Source organism: Mesoplodon densirostris, chromosome 10 (genome assembly GCF_025265405.1).
Source record: "Mesoplodon densirostris isolate mMesDen1 chromosome 10, mMesDen1 primary haplotype, whole genome shotgun sequence".
NCBI classification, from domain to species: Eukaryota; Metazoa; Chordata; class Mammalia; order Artiodactyla; family Ziphiidae; genus Mesoplodon; species Mesoplodon densirostris.
In genome coordinates this window covers 66,059,800-66,072,028 of record NC_082670.1, presented here as the reverse complement: position 1 = coordinate 66,072,028, position 12,229 = coordinate 66,059,800, and positions in this window count along the sequence as shown.

Below are 12,229 nucleotides of genomic sequence, written 5' to 3'. Positions count from 1 at the left end.
CACCCTTGGCACTGGTGACCGTTGGTTCTTCCCTTCCCTGGGCTGTGGGCACCAGGGAGGGAGAGGGCCAATCATCCCGGAGAGTATCCCTACAGTAGCCTCTGCAAGACCTCTGCCGAGGAGCACTGGCAGCCGAGCCCTGAGCCCTGCCTCAGTGAGCTGTCCTTTCCCCCTCTGCCCTGGGCACAGACCAGAGGAGCTGGGCCTCCAGGGAGCAGAGCTTGCTTTCCAATGTTGGAGAGTCCCCTTAACCCCCTGATCTTTTAGCTTTCAAGCTCTATCACTTACTGGCTATGCGACTTTAGACTGTTACCTCCCTTTTCTGAACCTGAGGATCCTCATTTGTAAAATTAGGAATAAAACTACACACCTGTGTTCGTAGCAACACTCTTTTACAATATCCAATAGGTCACCCAAGTGTCCATTGATGGATGAATGAATAAGCAAAATGTAATATATGTGTGTGTGTGTGTGTGTGTGTGTGTATAGTTGACCCTTGCACAGGTCATGCACAGGTCCACTTACACACAGATTTTTATCATCAGTGAATAATACAGTACTACATGATCTGTGGTTGGTTGAATCCATGAATGTGGACCTGTGGAGATGGAGGAAACTTGGTTGAGGCCAACTATAAGTTACATGTGTGTTTTCTTACCCTCTCTTCACTCGTTCTGACAGCTTCATGCTCAGAACTTCTTTATAGATCCAGAAAAAAAAAACCCCACAAAAACAGTCAGCTGGAAGGTGCTTGTATATCCTCTTTCAAATTCTGAGTTGGACATGAAATTCCCAGTGTGCACCAGCCCCACCCTTAAATGGGAAGTGGACCACTGACCATCAGATTCAGTGCCAAAGATTTTAGGCAACTTAAATCAGTCACCAAGGACTAAATTTGTCACCACTCTGCAGCCATTTATACAGCCATTATTCTTGTCAAGATGACTAGTGAGTTGACCCGTGAGTAGCTTAGAGGCTGAATGGCAGCCAAATACCCAAGTGATATACTAAGGAGAAGCTCCAAAATCACCAACCAACTCCAGCTCACAGAAGCAGGTAAACCTACACTCGGGTGACTTTGGCTGGAGTGACACGCTAAGACATAAAGAGCATGTGCTTTGAAATCAGGCCCACCTGGGCTTAACTTGAATTTTGTTACTCACTAGCTGTGTGAAGATGGACAAGTTACTTAACCTTGCTGGGTTGAGTTTCCTTAAATGTAAACTGGAGATAATATTGGCATCTATGTTTGTGGGTAAAGTGTGTAGCAGATCTCCCAAGACAAGGTAAATGCTGAATAAACCTGACACCAGGTGGGTACTTGAGATCTGGGAACTACTGCTGACGCTGTGTAGGATGAGTGGTAAGAAGGCTTCTAAGGAAGGTGATTCAGAAGTAGGGGAAAGATGAATATAGATGCATCCAATCTTTTCTGGAAATTTGCTTCCTTGCACAGTCCTCCTCAATAGGCTGGGGCATGGCATCCTCCAAAGCCTTGAACGTTCTCCTTGGAATGCCCTTTCTGCACTGCTTAGTGGCCACTATTACATTTTAAACAGCCATATTGATTTTTCCTTCCCTTTACCAGCAAAATCCTCCCGGCTCTGTTGACAGAGCAAAGCACATGCTCTACTTCTTTCAAGCTCTCTTCAAGGGCAGGGCACTGCATCAGCTCTTTATGCCTGGATTTGTGGAGAAAGCAGATTGGGGACGCTGCAAGATCTCTGCAGATCACCTGTCCATTCCTGGCCAGTGCAGGCAAATCAGAATCATGCAAGATAGGGATAGTTGGAGTTGACTTGGGGAGATGTGTAGGCTCTTTTTTATATATTTTTTCATGGTAAGGCAAGGGAGTCGGATGAAATTCCAGAGCTCTGGCTCACTTGTCTTTTCCCTTCAGACAGGCATTGTGTTTCCACACTCACTACTCTAGCTTGTGAGGGCAGGTGGCTGCTGCCAGCTCTTGCTGATACAATGCCCAGGATGCTAGATGCCAACTCCTCACCTTCAATGCTGGTGACTCAGCCTGAGGGCAGACATGTAGAAGGTGGCAGCAGGGCCATATTGTAAGGACTGACCCTGGTGGTCTTGCCTGATGCCTCCCTCTGCATGTTTGCTAGAAACACCTGCCCACTGGATAATGTCCACTGGGAGTGATGGAGAGAAGAGCCCTCCAGTGTCCTCACAGCCAGAGTTTTCCAGAGAAACAGAACTAATATATATGGTGACTTTGTATCTATAAGGCAATTTACTATAAGGAATTGGCTCATGCCATTATAGCCAGTGACAAGTTCCAAGACTTACAGGGTGAGTCATCAAGTTGGAGACCCAGGACAGCCAATGTAGTTCCAGTAGGAGTCTGAAGGCCTGAGAACCAGGAGGACCCTCCAAGGGCTGGTAGGCTCAAAGCCCAGGAAGAAGTTTCCATTTGTGTCCAAAGGCAGAAAGGCTGACGTCCCAGTTTGAAAGCAGTCAGGCAGGACGAATTCTCTCTTATTCATGAGATGGTCAGCCTTTTTGTTCCATTCAGTTTCAGCTGATTGGATGAGGTCCACCCACATTCGGGAGGGCAATCTGCTTTTATTCAGTCTACTGGTTCAACTGTTAATCTCATCCAAACACCCTCACAAAAACACCCAGAATAATGTTTGACCAAATATCTGGGCACCCTGCGGCCTAGTCAAGGTGACACATAAAATTAACCATCACATCAAACAATTCATGTTTGTTGTGATTATGACATTCTGAAACACTGCTAATCCACACCCAACCAGTCTGGCTACAAAAATATCGACTCTTATTTCCTTTCATTTCCAAGGAACTAAATACTGAAGCCAGAGGGAAGAAGCAGCTTCCACTTGAACCCTATCACATGAAATTTTAGGATTTAGCATTTCCTTGGGACAATATAGAGGATGGCATACTGAAAAGAGCTTGGATTTATGGTGACATGACATAGATCCAAATCCCAGCCCTGACACTTGCTGGCTGTATCACTTTGGGCAAATGACTTAACATCTCTGGATCTTGGTTTTCTCATCTGTAAAACAGGATGACAAAACCTCCCACCCACACTGTTCTGTAAAAAGTGAGGTAAGGTAAAAGAGTGTCTGAAAGATGATTAACCATGCCAACACCTTCATAACATGACATTGAAATGGAGGAAAATTCCACTGTGAGACCAGAGCACAGAGGGTGTGTTGATTTAGTCCCAACATAACTGCTACATGGTAGACACTAAAGAAATATTGAATGAATAAATGTATACATGGATTTCAGGCCCCACCAACTGTGAGCTCTTAAAAAGCAGATACCAAATTTTGTCTTCCTACGTTTAACACAATGCTGTGTTCACATATTAAGCCTCCAAAAATGTATTAGGATAGGTTATTAAAGTTTGAAATTCAAAAAACGAAGGGTTTGTTGATAAGCAATTCAAGTCTGGGAGATTGACTACTTTATAAAAATGTGAAACTATTAGATATTCATTTTTTGTGTCATTCCTCTTAGTGTGTTAGAGATTAAAATCACACTTAATAGCTTTTTGTTATGTTCACACCATCCAGCCACATTTTCAGTTCAATAATCCACCCACTACTGAAGCCATTACTTCTCACTTGGGAGAAGAGAATAATTCTCTTTCACTCAAAGAGGGCACGTTGGTCTATTTTACTCCCTCCAATATCACCTATAAAATAATTTCTGATTTTCTAGTTTTCACTTTAATGTGACCTTTTTCTGTAATGAATAAAAATGTGTTCATCAACTAATCTCAGTGAATTTTCTTTCGGAAAATGAATGCCAGGGCTCTATGCAGAGACTTCCTTGTTATGTTAACAAAAGGAAAAAGGCTGAGTCACCAGGCTTATGATTCATTGACTTAGCAGGACAGTGAGTCAGTTGGGCCCTGACTGGAGATTGTAAGCATAACAAGGGAGCCAGGTAGATCCGGGCCCCTCGAGGTGCGAATATGGAACAAGGGAGCAGGTCTACAAGGGGCAAAACATTTCAATATACATTTGTCCAAAAATTATATATAAGTGGCCAATAAGCACATGGAAAGATGCTCACTATTATTAGCTATTGGGGGAATTCAAATCAAAATCACAATGAGATACTACTTCACACTCACTAGAATGGTTAGTTATAATCAAGAAGTCAGATAAGAGCAAGTATTGACAAGGATGTGGAGAAATTGGAATGCTTATGTATCACTGGGGTGAATGTAAAATGGTATAGTCATCTTGGAAATGGTCCGGCAGTTCCTCAAATAGTTAAACATAGAGTTAAAATAGCAATGTCATGCCTAGATATTTACCAAAGAGAATTGAAAACTGATGTCCACATTAACACTGGTACCTGAATGTTCATAGCGGCATTATTCATAATAGCCAAAAAACGGGAACAATCAAATGCCCATCAACTGATGAATGGATAAGTAAAACGTGATATCCACACAATGGTATATTATACAGCGATAAAAAGAAATGAAATACTGATACATACTACACATGGATAAATCTTGAAAACATTACAATAAGTGAAAGAAGCCAGTCACAAAGGGCTAGAGGTTATATGATCAGGTTTATATGAAATGCCCAGAATAGGCAAATTTATAGAGACAGAAAGTAGATTAGCAATTGTCTAGGGCTGAGGGGGATGAGAGTCATGACAACTCATGTTCACACAACCTGTACATAAATGTTTATAACAGCCTTTTTTTTTCTTTTATTTCTTTTTGGCTGTGCTGCACGACTTGCGGGCTCCTTGTTCCCTGACCAAGGACTGAACCCAAGCCCTCAGCAGTGAAAGCGCGGAGCCCTAATCACTGGACCGCCAGGGAATTCCCTTCAGCTTTATTCTTAATTACTCCAAACTGGAAACAACACAAATGTCCTTCAGCTGAGGAATGAATAAACAAACTGTGGTACAGCCATGCACAAGAATACTATTAGGTAATAAGAAGAAAAGAATATTAATATGGGCAACAACAAGGACGAATCTGAAATTCATTAGGCTAAGCGAAAGCAGCAAGACTCAAAGGCTACATACTGTATGAATCCATTTCCATGACATTCTTGGAAAGGCAAAACTACAGGGACAAAACACGGATCAGTGGTTTCCAGGAACTGGGAGTAGGGGGAAAGGTTGACTACAAAAGGGCACAAAGGAATTAAAATTTTAACTGTTCTATATGTTGATTGCAGCGATGGTCACATGCATTTGTCATGTATTTGTCAAGTATGAATTTGTCAAAAGTCACAGAATTTTATACTAAATAGGGTGACTTTACCTGTTTGTAAATCTTTTCTCAATAAAAAAATTTTTTAAAGATAAGTATTAAAAAACTACTAAACACGCTAAATTAATATAAGGGACCCTTATTTTTGTTTACCATTTTGTTGAAAATATTTGCCAAATATGTAAAAACATGAAAACATACTTATGATATAATAGCATATAAGGTAATCAAGTGATTATATTACATATTTACAGTATAAATACGAATCTTGTATTTAAAAATTCTCAAGTATTAGGGATGAAAAGACAGAAAAAAATTAACCAAAATGTCAACAGTAGTCATTTATGACTGGGGTGGGGGAGCCATGGATGATTTTTTTCATTTTTCTAGTTTTTAAGTTATATGTAATAAGTAAGTATTGTTTTTCTGTAAAGAAAATGACAGATCACATTTATGAAAAAGGATTTGTGGGAGTCAGAATAATCCTTCCCAAATATAAATATGTGCTCAGAGTATATGTATATTGGTCTAAAAAAGATGTTTATTAAACAAGCCGCTATTCTTTGTGGCTTAAGTTTACTTTTCAGCAGAATGAGAGGAATTTGTATGAAATTTTTGCTACTGCTCCCCTTGAAGGCAAAATAAACCAACAACAGCTAATTCAGAGTGGGTGGAAAGGGGAGTTTGTAAAAACAGAAGCATTCATTTGCACATCTGATTTAATTCACATTCTCAATCAAATATTTTCTAGTTTCATGTTTTGCTTTCCAGTAAAACAGTAAAGCTAAGCAACATGTTAATATGAGCCACACTCTCTCACCCATCAAATCTATAGCAATATGCCCCATAAACGAAGATCCACCAGCCCGGTTCTGTTTCCATAGCACTGACCAACAGTAAGCTATTTGTGACCAGACTTACAAAGCAGCCTCTTATTATCAGAGACCTCACTGATACCATCAAGTCCTGAAGGAAAATGGATCCTAACTCTCCCATCTAACCTCACAGGGGGCCCCAGTGCTGCTGCATCACCTATGGGATTAAAGGATGGTTTGAGCTGAACAAGAAACAAGAACATCCTGAGTATTTTTGAAAGATAATTTTCTCTGAGCCAATATGTGCTTTATGACCCAATGAGGGAGAGACTGCAGGACTACTGTAACGTAAACAAACTGTCAGGAGGTGGCAGGGCTATGAAATCAGATAGATCTGAGGTCACTCTGGCTTCTACCTCAAATTGGTGGTAACACATAATTTGTTAACTTCTTTGAGCCCCAATATTCTCATATGTAGCAAGGGAGATAATAAGGCCTATCTCTGAAAATTATGGGGATTAAGTGGGGGTAAATGAAAAGTGCCTGATATGTAATAGGCACTTAATAAAATGTTATTTCTTTTCCATGGAGGTCCAGGATGTTCTGTGAAAAATCATAAGGAAGCCTAGCTAAGTGTTCTAGAGAGAAAAATAAGAGTGTCTGTATGTGTGTGTGTCCATGTGTGTGTGTGTGTAGGTCTGTTTGTGTGTGTTAGGACTAGTGGTCAAAAAGAATCATGTACAATGGTGTGAATATATAATTAGAGGTGGAAACTGAAACCTACAAGACCTGGGAGAGAGGCTTCCAGACTCCTAGTATAAAAGTTATGAAGAAAGAGAAACAATTAGCCAACCCATTTGAAAAGGTTGGCCAAACCTAATTATAGGATTATAATATATTCTAGTTGAAAGATATTTTCTTTTTTTCATTTTCTTTTTTTAAAAATTTTTGGCTGCGCCGAGCGGCATGCAGCATCTTAGTCCCCTGACCAGGAATCGAACCTGCCCCCCTTGCACTGGAAGCGCAGAGTCTTAACCACTGGATGCCAGGGAGGTACTGAAAGATATTTTCAAATTAATTGTGTCCAATTTTCTTGTTTTTCAGGCAAAACAACAACAACAAAACACACCAAGTTTCAGAGGAAATAAAGGAATTTCTCAAAGTCACACAACCTGTGGGGTGCAAAAAGGGGACTAGAACATTCCCAGTCCCATTTTTCTGGGGAGGTAGGGCTCTCCTCGCCCTCTGAGAAACTGCTGGCCCTTCTTTGAAATGCCTGTGTGAACAGGTCTGTGCTAGGTGCTGGGCGAAGCAAGGTATATGCCCACCTCTCAGTGCTGTGCCAGGAAGGAGAAGACAGGAAGATGGGGAGAGGGGACCACAAGCTGGAAGATGGCACAACCACAACTGCCAACCCATTAGGAGCTGGAACTAAGCACACGTGCACACATTCATGCATAGATGTTTACATTACTCGGGGTTGCAGCAGATTGCTATTTGCCATGGAAGGTTCCATGGAAAAGATGTATACCCTGCTCAGCAAGGAGAATATGGGTCTTGAGGAAATCACTGAAGAGGGTGAGTGATGACACTTGATGGAAACTAAAGAGATATGCGAGGATTGCAAGCATTCTGGAAGGGTTTATCAGGCCATGTGACCTGAGGAAAGTCACATGACAACCCTCTCCTCACTTTCCTTTTGGATTATGTTGTCCTCACCAACATGGGACTACAGTTGAGGTCATGGGCATGCCAATGGATAAATGATTTAGAGCTGCTCGTTGCATATCCAGGACCCAGAGACCCTTTCCAGCTTCTTTCCTCTCCTGGGGAAACTCTAGGTCTTCTTAAGGAAGGTATCTGAGTGTTTCACATATAATTTGAAGGCAATGTCTCTGCTGCACTGCGTATCAGGTGCCTCATTCCTAAAAGGATGAAACTAATAGAGAGGGCTTCATATTACTTTGAGCTGAGATATTAACTTTGAGCTGTGTGTAAGGTCACAGTGGGACCTTAGGTTGTCTCTCTTGCAGAAGAGGTTTTGGATGTTCTCTAAGCAAAAAGAAGAATAAACTGGGTATTTGATAGACTGCCAGACTGTGGTGGTGACCACTAAGTGTTCACCAAAATGTCTTTCATTTTTTCCCCAGGGTATACAATGAAACTACATTTCCCAGACTCCCTTGCAATTAGGCATGCTCACATGACTAGTTCTAGCCAACAGAAGATGAGAAGAAATTATGTATGTTATGGCTGAATGTAGAAGGGTCTGAGGATCTGCCTGAGGGTGGAGCTACATGATGGAAAGATCATGGATCAATACATCACTAAACTACATGAACAAGAAGTTATCTTGTACTGTATTACATTACTAAGATTTGGAGGTTGAGCTGTTATAGCACTTAGCCTGCCCTACTTATATTTCATCAGTCCTAAAATGCATATATTTTCATATTTTAATACTGCATCTTAGACTTGATGACATACAGTCATATGACAATGCTAAAAGAGGCTTATCAATATGCTCACATTCACACAGCTAGTGTGATGCTGATACTCCAAGTCTCCTCAATATTGGACCAGAAGTTACTACAGTTGACTAACTCACAGCTCACGGTCACAGTGCATGGAACCATGGAATGTTATCCTTAGCATTTTGAATACCAACTATCTGGATTCTGTGACCAAGGTAGGGATCAAAGCTTGAACATCAGCTAGATTTGGGAGTGGTGGAGGGGAGGCGAGGTAAACCGGGTAAACCACTGAGAGCCCAATTGTGTCCAGAAAAGGGGAAGGCTCTTCTTTGAAGAACTGAGCTCAATTTCAAGTCCTGTCAGAATACAGAAAAGAGATGCCTCAGCCTCTAGCGTTAGCGTGTGTTCCTGTCAAACTGCCTTTGGATGTTAGATCTGCCATCTGTACCATGGTGTCTGGTTGCCAGGGTTACAATGCTCTCCTTGAACAGAAAATCAAATAGTTTCCTAAAACTCGCAGGTAAAGGTCAGAGCGGACAGAGCATGCTTCCTTTCTTGGTATATAAAGAGAAAAATATGCTGTATGGAAGGCAAGTACTTTAGATTCCTCCTTTGAGGCCAAGCTGGTAAAGATGATCTGGTTGGAAACTTCAGAGATGAGCTATATATAAAAGAGCATCTTGATAATGCAAAAGAAAATCCGTAGCTGGACACTGGAAATGAATGCTGAAAAACTGAACCCAAGATCCCATGTCTTTAAGGGGTCGTGGTCTCACATGAATCACCCCACGTTCTCTACTCTCAGCTAACCCGTTTCCTCTCCCAAATTTTAGAGTGAATAAGTCTGTATGGCTGAGGAATAGGTAACTCTACCTAAGTAGTGATGGACCAGTGGAAGAAGTACATTTCCCAGATCCTATATGTGACTTAAATAATGGTTTGATTCTCTGCCTTTTCAGGGCTCAGACAGACTCAGGGGTAGCGGGGTGAAGGGGAGGGGGATATTCTCTGGCCAGGATAATTTAGTTTGGCAGCCCATGCTTGAAGAGATAGAGCACCTCTGGCTAGAGGAGTAACAGACATTTTAAAGACTCTTAAGAAAGGGGAAGAGAGTTACCAGCTGTCCTGGGCTTGTTGCTTTTTATTTTTCTTATTGTAATTTTTACTACTGTTGATGTTTCTAATAATTTTGCTACTACTTCTGCTTCTAATACTATTAGTATTTATGACCCCTAGCTCTTCTAAAATAATTTCCAGTGAAAGTATTATAATTGTAATATATGCAAGTGTAACTGTACAGAAACATAAAATGAAGTTCCCTTCTACATATCTTGATACCCAAGAACTACTCCTTATCAGTGATCAATCTAAAACATTTCTTGTGTTACTTCAGAAATATTCTATGTTCACATATAGACATATAAATATATTTGGACAGATGTGGGATTTAATATATACTATTTCTCAACATATTTTTATCACTTAACACTGTGTCTTGGATATATTTCCTTGTTAGCTCCTGTAGAGCTATATATATGTGAGATACAAATTTGCAACATGGTTCAGTAGAAAGAGCGTGAGCTATAATTAAGGATATTTGAAAAGATTTGGCTAAAGGATGACAATAGCTTCATTCTTTACGATAGCAAAAGTTTTGCAACAACCCAAATGTCCATTAAAAGGAAATTCACTACAGTATCATCATAGAAAAATATATAGCAAAATAGCCTTTTTGTTTGATATTAAATTTTAATTACATGACACAAAAGAGTTCTTAACCAGATTTGGGACAATTTTTCTTTCTCATGCTCGATATTTGTAATTGATTCTTTCCTATAACAGCTTGTTCAAGCTTCATGTTTCAAAAATTCTTATCACTCTGAAGATATGTATTGAACATACTTTAAATTCTGTATGGTCCTCTAATTTGGTCTCCTTCAGTATAGTTCATTCAGTCTGCTTTTCTTAAAGAGTGCTTATATTCCTTAGATGTTGGGTTATTTTGTTTTATGAATTAACTTGGCTTGACCCAGGAAGAAAAATATAATTAGCCTAAAAACCTTAACTTGAGCAACTCTTAAACAAGGTTATTAGCTGAGTTAAGAAATGGGGCGGGAACATCTCAGGATGGAGAGGGAAGGAGTAGGTGTTGCAATCTGGGTTTAATTAACCCTTGTAAGTGTCTTTCCCAAATTTCTCAGGTGACCGTTACCCTCATGGTACCTCTGTCTGGGAGCTTTCACTCTGTCTTGTAAGAGGTTCAACCACTGGATCAGGGATGAAGGAACTATGAGTGGGGGATGCTTAGAGGCTTGCCAATCTGCTCACCACCATTACTATCAGCTCTGCCACCCTTAGCCAGGTGCAGCACTAGGGTGATCTTTGCGTGTGTAAATGAGATCATTAACTCCCTGACTTGAAATCCTAGTACAGCTTACCATTATACTGGACTAAAACCAAAGTCTTTCTCATAACCTGCAAGGCCCTGCATGATCTGACTCCTGCCCATCTGCCTTATCTTCCTCTTTCCAATATCCAGGAATTCCCATCAGTCAAACCCAACTAGAAGCCAGAAGACAAGAAAATCTATTAAGGTAATCCACAGAAGTCAGCATTCTGGTGAAGAGAGGAAAATGGCAGGGGTGAAAAGTGGCTCTGGAGGGGAATGAAAGGGATCCCACATGATAATCCCCAAAAGTTAAGAGGCACAGGCCTATGGGGCTAGTAGTTACTTAAGCTGGAAATCTAGGACTTTCTTGAGGAGCCATGTCTTACCTTTCCTCAAAGGATTATAGTCATCTAGTGTGAGGAGAGAATGTAAGTGGGGAGGGGTGCAGGGATGCTGACACTTCTCCCAGTAGACTCTCTTCTCTCGAACCTTCCACCCCATGGAAATCAGAAAATGCCTAAATAAAGTGAGGGGGATATTTTCATTCCCTCTAGGACAGGCATCTTGGGAAACCTTAAGAGTCAATGAGCCTGCTCCATCCAAGGTAAGCATTTTAGTCTGTAAGTGGAGCAAGTTCATAACATCACTGAAACCTTAATCAAGGTCCTCTTGATCATCAAGATTCGTGATTTAAAAAAATTTATTTATAAGTTGAATATTTTCCAAGCAATCCATGCAGAATTCTATTTTTTTTTACAAGAATAGAATGTAGTTTTTCTGCTTAAGATGTATGAGTGTGTGTGTAAGTGTGAGTGTGTGTGAGTATAAGGAGGTTAGCTGGGGTTTTGCCCGCTCTTCTCCCTTTCCTTATCTCAGTGGCACCTAGACAGCAGCTTGGAAAATAGTAAGAGAATTTCTGATATAGTCCAACTTCACTGCATGGACAGGAAGCCCAGTCCTAGTTCATGCAGGCACTAGAGTTTTGAATCTCCTTAACACTTGGTCTAGGGCTCTATCAGGCTCCCTACCCTGCTTCCCATATGGTCTCTGGTACACTCACAAGTACATCATTAAGCAGATCCAAAGCATCTTAGATTTGGGAAATCTATCACATGGAGTGATGGGGTTAGAACAGGCAACAGAACAGATTGAGGGAAGGAATGTGGTGCATGTCAAAAGAAAAAAACAAAGACGTGGAGCAAATATTAAAACCAAAATATATTTTCTGTTGACTTTTTTTTCTCAAAGCTGCCAAATACTTATGATTAGGGATGAGCAAGTCTTAATGCCACCATTTTATCAACTCATT